Here is an 11,266-nt window from a genome sequence, read left to right as displayed (position 1 = left end):
TCGGCTGAGTTTCTCCAGCGCTTCTGTGTATTGCACTGGAGCTGAGCATCTGCAGATTTCTGGTTTACTGAATTCTGGTTATTTATGTTATATTTTAATAATATGTGCAAGGTGAGATAAACTCCTATTTAACAACTTATTCCAACTAATTAATGTTGAAGGTGAAAACAATAGTCATACAGCATTGAAACAGGCCCTTCTCCTCAACTTGCCCATGCCATCCAAAATGTCCTGCCCACATGGTCACAATTTATAATTCATAATGTCCTGCTCACGTGCCTGTGTTTGGCTGAAATCCCTCTGAACCTATCATATATCCATGTATCTGACTGATTTTTTCTAAAATGTTGCAGGAGTACATACTTCAATCACCTCCTCTGGCAGCTCAATCAATGCACCTACCACCCTCTGTGTAAAAAAAGTTACCCTTCAGGTTCCTGTTAACTCTCTCCCCACCTTTACTTACACCTATGTCCTCTGGTTCCCCAACTCTGAGCGAAATACTCTCTGTGTTTACCTTTCATGATTTTGTACACCTCTATGAGATCATCCCTCATCTTCCTGCTCTCCAGAGAATAAAGCCCTCACCTGGTCAACCTCTCGCTATTGCTCAGCCCCCAGGTCCTGGCAACATCCTCATAAATCTCTGCACTTCTGACAACATATTCCCTGCAGCATGGTGACAAAAACTGAACACAATACTCCAGATTGCAGATTGAAAATTAAACTTCATAGGTTGGCTTCACCAACATCTTATACAACTACAATATGACCTTCCAGTTTCAATACATAATACTCTGATTGATGAAGGCCAATGTACCAAAAGCCTTTTTGACCACTCTATCTACCTGTGACTCTACGATGTAACTGTACCTCTAGATTACTCAATGCTACGACAGTCCCCAGATCGCTACTTTGCACTGTGTAGGTCCTACTCATATAAGACCTTCCACAATGCATGACCTCACATTTCTCTGCATTAAATTGCATCAACCATTTCTCTTCCCATCTGCCCAACTGATCAAGATCCTGCTGGATAGCTTTGGCAACCGTCTTTCCTGTCTACAAAAGCAGATACTTTTATGTCATCCACAAACTTACAAAGCATGTTTTGTATGTTTTCATCTAAATCACTGATATAGATAACAAAGAACAGTGGTCCCAGCATTTAACCTTACAGCACACTACTAGTCACAGGCCTGCAGTCTGAGAAACAAACTTCCACCATCACCCTCTGCCTTCTTCCATGAAGCAATTTTCTCTCTGTTCTGGTCTCACCTTAGATCTCATGTGATCTAACCTTCAAGAATAGCCTACTGCATGAACCTTATTGAATATCTGACTGCAATCCGTAATTACAACATCTACAACTCTGCCCTTTGTCAACCTTCATAATCATATCTTCACAAAACTCAATCAGATTTGTGAGACATTAACTATCCTTAATCAGCCTTTGTCCATCCAAGTGCATGTACAACTTCTCCTCAGAATATTCGCTAGTAATTTACCAGCCACAGATCTTAAGCACACTGACCTGTAGTTCCTTTGCTTTTCCCTGCAGCCCTTCTTGAAGAAGCACAACATTTGCCAACCTCCTGTCTTTGAGCACCTCTTATGTACTTTACGATGACTCAGATATTTCAGCCAGGGCATCTGCAATTTCTTCTCTAGTTTCCCACAGTGTCCTTGGATACCTCTGATCAGGCCCTAGAGATTTGTCCACCTTCATTGGTTTCACGGCCTTCAGTATTTCCTCAACTATAATGCTGACTGTTCTCAAAACACTACCATTGACCGCAATGAGTTCCACAGTCCTCATATCCTTCTCCACTATAACATTAAAGGGGAGGAACTTATTGAGGACATTGCCCATCTCCTGTGGTGCCAATATTGATTCCTGAAGGGTCCAATTTTTTTTCTCTGGTTACACTTTTTCCCTTTAAGTGCTCATAAAATCTCTTGGGATTTTCCTGAATGTTATCTGCCAGAGCTATTTCCTGTCTCCATTTTTCCCTCTTGGCTTCCTTTTCAGCTTGATTCTCCTTTTCCAAAACTCCTCCAGGTGTACATTTGATGCCAATGGCCTATACCTGGCCCAAGCCTCCTTCTTGCTCTTGAGCAAAGCCTGAATTTCCCTCATCATCCAAGCTTCTGTATGCTTGCATGTCTGACCCCTCACCCCAACATCAACATCCACATCCTGGACTCTTAAAACTTTTAAAAAACATTTCACTTTCCTACCACTCCTCTTCCTTCATACAACATGTTCCAATTAAGGAACTAGTTCTTGACCTGTACCTACAAACTTGGCCTTGCCCCATTTCCGAACTTTGACTCAAGGTTCTGCCCTATCTCTCTCCATAACTACCTTAAACCTGATAGAACAATGGTCACTAGTTCTCAAAGGCACACCTGGAGAACGACGACTCATACGCCAGGCTGCTGTTCATTGACCAGCTTAGTGTTTAATCCAATTATTCCCCAGATGCTGGTAGAGAAGCTGTCCTCAGTAGGACTCAATGCTCCTCTCTGTAATTATATTTTGGACTTCCTAATGAAAAGACCATAGTCTGTCCGGGTCGGTAGAAGAATATCGAGCACCTTCACACTATGCACTAGTACACCTCAGGACTGTGTGCTCAGCCCACTCCTGTTCACGCTACTGACCCATGACTGCATCCACAGATCCATCTCCAACAGAGTCATCAAGTTTGCATATGACACAACAGTAGCTGGCCTCATTAGCGTTACAGAGAAGCAGTGGAAAATCTCGTGAAATGTTGCAAGAGTAACAACCTGAGTCTCAGCATTATTGAGTGTGGAGGAAACTTGGCCTCTTTGCCTGTCTGGAATGTGTGCATTGCAGGTGGTAATGTGTCCTCCCCACCTGAAACTTCTTTGCAAGTCACAACACCTGTCAATCAAGGTTGGACTCTAGTCATCTATTAGTGCACACCTTGCCGTTGGCTAATTTAAATCACCTAGTGTCTTTATTAGCTAGAAGTACAGATTAGCACAGTATATAGCACCAACACAGAGCATTCTTTTTCTCTGCTTCATGGTCCAAGCCCTGGACATACCTCCATGCCAGGACACTGCTGTGTACATTGCTGGAAGTGTCGTGGGTAAGGACTGCACTACACTGAAGCTGAGCTGTAGTATTGCAATAGATCAATACTTGCTGAGAGCTGCAACCCTGTTGGTCAGGGAACCAGGTGTGTGTGTAAGAGTCCCTGTTTGTAGTGTGTGAGTGGGTCACGTATAGGTTTACTGCTGTGTAAGTCCAACCAAAGTCTGAGGAGAATGTCTATATCATCACTTAAGTGAAGTAATGATCGAGTACTGTTTAATATTCTCCCCTGATTGATTCCCATGTGTTAATAAAAGTTACATGTGATTGTACACTTGTTGTCAAACCTGTCTCTCTGTGAAGCCACCAAATCTGATACTCTTCCCAACATGGCAAACATGGATAAAACGAAAGAGATGATTGTTGGCTTCAGGAAGACCCAGGAATGACTACTCTCCTCTACACATCAACAACTCTGTATAGAGAGAGTGGAGATCACCAAGTTCCTTGGAGTTCACTTAACTAGTGACCTATTGTGGATACTCAACTTGCCAGGAAGGCACAACAGCAACTGCACTTCTTGAGAACACTGAAGTGGGCAAGGCTACTGGACACCATTATGCCAACCTTCTATAGAAGCTCTAGCAAGAGTGTTCTGGCCGGCTGCATCACAATGTGGCATGGTTGCTGTAGAGAAATGGATGGGAGGTCAATCCATAGGATAATAAGAGTGGCAAAGAGGATCGCTGGAGTCTCCCTCCCCGCCCCCCCCCCCCCCCATCGATGTGATCTACTGGGATCATTGTCTGAAGAGGGTGCACAAAATCATTGAGGACCCCTTCCACTCTGTACTCAGTATCTTTCAACTGCTCCTGTTGGGAGAGAGATACAGAAGTATCAGAGCCCGCACCTCAAGGTCGAGGAACAGCTTCTTTCCCTCGGGCAGTGACAATGCTGAACGCCCAAAGAAACTGCTCTCACTAACCTTCTGAGTCTCTCATTTGTGAAAAAAGTGATTTTTATTTTATAGATAAAGTGCTTGCCTGCATATATATATTATGTCTGGTTATGTGTCTGCATGTTTTTGCACCAAGGACTGGAGAAAACTGTTTCATCGGGTTGTACTGGAACAATCAGATGATAATAAACTTGACTCTCATCTGCAAAGAATCACTCAATTTTGCCAATGTTTTACTGTAGCTTGTTCCAACGTTTCTATTAGCAAATTTGCTGGATATTTACAAATTATAAACAGTGCCTGCATTAAATTTGTTATTATTATAGTAGAAAGTTCTGTCTGATTTGTGTGCACATGCATAGATATGTCAAGTGCAGAAAAGTTGCTCCCTGAAAGATCAATGAGAAAAGATAATCCAATGAGAGTATTGACTTAGAAAATGCAAACTATAGCTTGCCAGTATCAGCTTCAGTGGTCTCTGAGGTTATGATACTCTAGGGATGCTGCAACTGACCGAATAATTGATTCCATGTCCCCAATAGAATATAATCATATAACCATATAACCATTTACGGAGCGGAAACAGGCCATGTTGGCCTTTCGAGTCCGCACCGGTTCACTGATTTTGTGCGCCCTCTTCAGGCATTGGTCCCGGTAGATCTTCATTCAATGCCAGTGGAATCAGATAATAGCAAAACTATGAGCAAACAGATGATTGGAAGAAACCAAAATCATCCTCCAATAACAATAGAATCCTTTTTTTTATACCTCTGTTCTCCAGCATTTCACAGGATGCAATGACATCAACACTGCATTGATGTCATCCTAAATCATCAAATTAAAATAACTCCTGAATCTAGTTTTCTGTTTGGAATCAAGGTAGAAAAAAAAACCTAGGATTTTTCAATCTATATTATTTTATGGTATTTAATCGTGTTAATGTCCAGATTTTGGTCTCACTGAAAGCCATGTTATCAAGTGCTGTGTAATAAATATATGTATTAGCAACTCAGTCTGAAGTCGAGTATGAATTTACGTAGAGAAAGTAAAAAAATATTGCTTTGGATCAAACAGCGCTTTTTAAGTTATTGAGGCAAAGTTAAGGAAGAAATGGAAATTATCTGCCACCATGACATGATTGATAGCAGTCTCACTTCGACTGCTAGAGTTTCTGAATTATATCCCACTCTAGAAAACTGAGCACCAACCTCTTGCCTCCTCTTCCTGTTTGGTACTGAGGTGATGTGGCATAGTTTAAAGGGCTTCCTTTCGGATGAGATGTTAAACTGAGGTCTGAACAGTTCTCTCAAATGGAGTAAGAAATTCCATGATATTTCATGACTTTTCTTTGAAGGTATCTGTGGTATCCTGGGTCAGTCTTTAAATCTTGGTTCAGCATTTCAACATCACTAAGGAAAGTTTTACCTGGTCATTGTTTTATGTATGTTGCTGCATCCAGATTAGCTATTCTCAGCAACTACCCAAACAAGTCAGGTAAGACAGAATTTGAACCATCCTAACAGGAATATTAATGACTCTTTTTTATTCTGTTTTTTTTTAAATCAGTTTTTGACAAAGGGCTTGGGCCCGTAACGTTGGTTACCCTCTACTTCCTATAGATACTGTGTGACCTGCTGAGTTTCTCCAGCATGTTTGTTCATTGGATATGCAGTGAATACAATATTTTCTTTCTTTTTTCATTAATTTTCAAGCATGACTTTTAAAATTTGGTGAGCTCAATGAGGCAATTGAATTTGAGGATTTGCAGAGTTTCCATTTCAGTAAGGATTCTTTTAAAAATAAAATAGCCTCAGGGCTCAGAACAATAAACTGCAAGACATTTTCTTTGGTGTCCAACACTATCTGAACACCTCAGTGAGACCATAATCGCTCCCATCCCTTCGAATAATGATAGCACATTGCTCTCTTCTGTTTTGTACAAAGTGCTTTGCAGCACAATATGAACTCCAATAGCTATTTCAATTGTTTTATTTCCACACTCCCAGGAGCCACAAATCGTTAAACAAAAAATAACACATGATGTGGATAACATTTGCGGTTAGCACTTGCTTTTAAAACAGTTTGCCCTTGAAGTCTTCCAAAGATAGCTGGCAAATATCTCTAACTAGAGATGTTACAAGCTGATACCTAAAATCTCTTGGTTCAAAGTTAACACCTCTGTCACATTTCGGTGAAAGGAATCCTAAATTGGTGCTCTACGTTGAATACAAATAAGCATCATTTGCAGTTTGAGCCATGAAAAAGGACCACTGATGTCCATGGTTTTCCTTGCGTCTGCAGTTCATTTTAAATGCAGAACTGAAGCGATATGACTTTTTAGTTTGCAAATAAACCACTATTATTTTCAGTGGAACACAAAAGTCAACAGATGCCGTGCTTGTAGTAGAAACACAGAAATGCTGGAGGATCTCAGCAGGTCTCACAGCATCCATAGTTGGCCAGAGTCCTTCTTCATGATATTACTTCTTTGTTTTTGTGCCTCAGTATTTTAAACACCACATATCTAATCTGCTTCCATTCCACAGGAAAACAAACGTCACACTCACGGATAATGATGATAGTCCTTCGCTATTCCATCTCCATGTTCCATATCTCCTTCTGTGGCATAGAACAGAGAACATTACAGCACTGAACAGACCATTTGGCCCATGATGTCATGTCGACCCATATATAAAAAAAAGAACTTGAAAACAAAGAAACCCTCCCAACTGCATAACCCTCTATTTTTCTTTCATCCATGTGTCTGTCTAAGTCTCTTAAATGCCCCTGTTGTTGCAACCTCCACCACCCCTCTAGCAGTGCATTCCAGGCCTCTCTGTGTAAAAAAAAACTTACCCCTAATGCCTCACTTCACTTTGCACAGATGTTCTTTGGTGTTTGCTACCCCTGCCCTGAGGGAGGGGAAAAATGCTGACTATCTACTGTCTACTATGCCTCTCATCATCTTCTAGATCCCCATTAAGTCGTCTCTCATCTTTCTTCACTCCAAAGAGCAAAGCCCTGCCTCATAAGACACGTTTTCCAATTCAGGCAACATCCTCGCAAATCTCTTCGGCATCCTCTCCATAGCTTCCACATCCTGCCTGTAATGAGGTGACCAGAACTGAATACAATGCCATGAAATAAAAACAGAAATGCTGGAGGAACTTGGTGGATCTCGCAGAGACACTGGCTGAGATCCTCCAGCCTTGCTGATTCTTTTACTACAATCACAGCATCTGCAAACTTTCATGTTTCACTCCACAATCTAATGAAACTGAGCACATTGACATCCTCCAATGCCTAGAACATCCCTAATATATCCACTAATGGCCTTTCAGCTCCCACGTTGTCATTGAAGTGTTTCAATGCTGCTGTTAACCGTCAGCATGAATCAAACACTGAAATCGTGGGACCACTCAGCATCTGGTATTCCCAGTCCTATGTCAAATCAATCCTAAGTCAGGGAAAGATTTTTGCTATGGACCAATGTATTCATTTTTCAGCACTTGTTCGTCATTTGCAAAGCCTGCATTAATTGCCAATCCCTAAATGCCTTCACTGAACAGTTAGTTAGGCAGTCTCAGAGGTCACTTAAGGGTCAACCATGGTGGTGGATCTGAGTTAACATAAAACAGGCAAGGCCAACAGAATTCCTTAAGAGGAGATTAGTAAACCAGATGGGATTTGACATAAAGCTGAGAGTTTTATGGTCGTCATTAATAATGATTAGCATTCTTAATTTGTTCTAGATTATTAACCAAATTTAAATTCTGCCGATACCTCGATGGAACTAAAGTTTAGGTTTCTGGATTGTTAGCACCAGTCTCTAAATTACTAATTCAGTAATGTAATTCTAGCACCAGCGTTGAACTGAATGCCAATCTTCAATTACAACCGCGAGATCTTTATTCTCATTTCCACAGCAGTTGACCTTCTAGACAGTTGAAAGAGACCTCCAATTTAGCATCAATTTATGTCAAACTGAGTTGTTTTTCTCTGTGTTTGGACAAATGAGAAATAACACATGACTGTAGCAAAGCAATTCAGTTACAGCGAATTGAAATGCATACAAGTCAGGGATGAATTAGAACTGGCCCTAAAGGTAAAAAGGTCTGAGTTGTTGTAACTTACCAGACCATCTGCTATTACTTTGCAAGAAGTCTGTGTGCAGCTCATTTCTAGATATTGACTATAAGCAATGCATTAGGCTGTTCAATGATACGGGGAGCAGACCTCGGGCTCACACTTTGCTTTCCAACCCTTTGAATTAATCGCAGTAGTGCGAACAAGTAAGAGATAAAATTGCATGAGTAATGAGCTTTTGATTCAATCAGCCCCTTTAAAAATATTGCATACATAACTTTAACGTGAGGTTTTATCATTCCTGTAACGTCAGCATTCACCTGGTTTCAAGTACTGGAACTGAAGAAGCCTGGTTGTTAACAGTGCTCATTAATCTTTGTTACTGATTCTCCAACAGAGTTTGATGCGAGCTTTGATGAAATAATAAAAATATATAGCAGATGAGTACACAGAGGACATCCATGGTCAGTCTAACTGAAATCGAATTGCCTCAAGGTCAATCATTCTGAGAGACTTTTTAAAAGGCAATTTTACTATTTTGCAATTCAGAATAGGAACCCTGAATAGAAATTATTTTGGATTTAAATTGAAGGGATGTGCTTTTGGGTATGTATTTTTAATGTTATTGCTGTTTCAAACATGTAAAGTTTCCAAGAGAGAATGAATGCAATGATACGATATGCTCACCAACATAAACCAACGACTTCACAACTGGACTCATTTCTGGAGCTTCTATTTCAGACTTTGCAAGATGATAAATAGTGCTTTCTTAGCCACCTCAGGTTAGCCCTTAGAATCTTGCAGAAGCCAGGCAATGATGAATGGAATAATGCCAGATCCTATGCAAAGGCATCTACAGCTGATAAAAAAGAATGAGCAGTGACAATTGGGGACTCAGGTGACTGTAAAAAAAAGCCACACTTTGCCCCCCAGAGGGAGGCTGTGATGGGATGGAATTGCCATTAGGGGAAAGATTAAGTGCCCTTGGTTCCAGTGTTAGTTAATTATACACTCAGGCCCCGCCAGGATATCACAGAAGTTGAATGTTTTCATTCTGCCATGCTTTTCACTGAGAACTTTGATTGCTTATTGCGTTGCTCTCCAGACAACTGAAAGTGGTATGGAAGAATCCCAATGCATCTGTCAGGAGCAGAAAGTAAGAGTTGTGTATTTAGTTTTCATTATGGCAGTGCATGTAGCTAAAAATGCATACCTGTCATGTCTTGGTTCTCGCCTGGGACCTCAGCATTAGAGCCACAATTCCCCCACCCTTCAAACAATTGGAAGAAAACAGGAGTTTTCGTCTTAAAATTACTTTGACAGTCATACATAACAATTTGTGACTTGTCAGTCTGATGCACTGCGTTATTATTAAGTGGTACAGTCATGGGCAGGATGGATGAAGGTCGTTTACATTTGGTGCTTTGTTGAAATGTGCAGTGCACAACTGTTGGAACGAAGGAATTCAGCAATGTTATATTGTTCACTTTGTTTCCCTCAGGTCTCAGACGACAATAGGATTTCACTGTGTACAGAAATAATTCACATCAAACTGAGCAAATGAACATTTCATTAACAGTGTGGATTTAATATATTATTGAGGCAAATTTCATTTCCCAGGCTATTCTTTATTCCAACAACATAGATCTATCTGTCTAACTATTTCTTTCACCTGACAAATTCTATTTGTCTGAGACTGACCTATTTACTAATACTGACGTAGAAAGGACTAAATAACATTTAAATCATCCTCTGTGACATAATCTCTATCAGAGAGCTTTGTTACCAGAATTATACTTGATCAATTTACTGATCTAAAGAGGTCTAAGAATCAGTGCAGTGGTAGAGTGGCCGCTCATAACAAATATGCAGCTTGACCATTCTATACAGTGTTAAAATATTCATAGAATGCACAAAGTGATGTTGAAATGAAGTGGCTCCCTGGCTGTTTACCTGATTACCACGATCAGAAAGCTTTGTTCCCAAATACTAACAGATGATGAAATGGCAATATAATGGCAGTAAGGTATGCTTTCTGCTATTTAAAGAGACAGGAGACAAAAATATAAATAATTCAGAATGCATTGGTTATAGTTTAGTAGAAATACGAATTCCCCTTGCCATTAAACTATGTTCAGCAAGGTGTTCAAAAGACCATGGCAGGAGTTGCATCAGGTTCGTGAAAAATCGGATGAAACTGTTACACTTCACTGCAAACATAGGAAACGATGCAAGGAACATTCTATGGATAGGGATAAGTATCCCACAACATAGAGATCAGGTCAAAGACCTGCCTTATGAGGTTGTGAAAAGCAGTACACAAGTAATGGGAGGAGGAGAAGGATGCAGGAGTATCCCTGTTCTCAATAATGAATGGTCAGAACATTGCTGCCAGCGACAATGCTGAAGGATTTTAACATATCATCAGCCAGAAGTTCTGAGTGAATGATCCATTGCAGTTCCTGCTCAAGAAGCCGACTAAGTCGATGGAAATAAGCACTCGCTGAAATCAGACTATTAACATCAAGAAAAATGGTTGTGTCTCTGAAGTCCAGTGGCCTGTTCATGCCACTGATGAAGTTTCTCAGGACACTGTCTTAGTCTGCACCCGATTCATTACTGAGGTATTCCTTTCCACCCAAACACAAGTTAAAAATAGTACAATGGAAATATTTCTGTTTCCTGCTGCTTACCTCTGCTCTCCCTCAATTGAAATAATGATCCAGTGATGTCTTACCAATGTTTTAGGTGCGGCTCTAGCTGAAGACCAATACCAAGTGGAATGGCTTCGTTCTTAATGCAGGCATCGAGTCCAAGTCACTCCTCTGTAACTAAAGTGATCAAACATGGCAATAGCTTCACTAAATGTAATTGGTTACATTTATGAAGCTACCTTTCCAATCAATGAATGGGGATTAATTTAACGTCGCCCTGAGAACATAAAATGCTACTTTTATTGCAACAAAATTTCTTTAAGCAGAGTTGATTGTTGATGAAAGGTCTGGTGTGAAGTGTTAACTGCTTCTCTTTCGACAGATGCTGTCTGGCTTGCAGAATGTTTCCAGTATTTCTTGCATTTATTTCAGATTTCCATCATCTTTGTGTTTTTGTAATTGGCTACTGAATATATTCCATTGATTAGGAGTCTGTTA

Source organism: Narcine bancroftii, chromosome 11, assembly GCF_036971445.1.
Source record: "Narcine bancroftii isolate sNarBan1 chromosome 11, sNarBan1.hap1, whole genome shotgun sequence".
NCBI lineage: Eukaryota > Metazoa > Chordata > Chondrichthyes > Torpediniformes > Narcinidae > Narcine > Narcine bancroftii.
Note: the sequence above shows the minus strand (reverse complement) of the source record.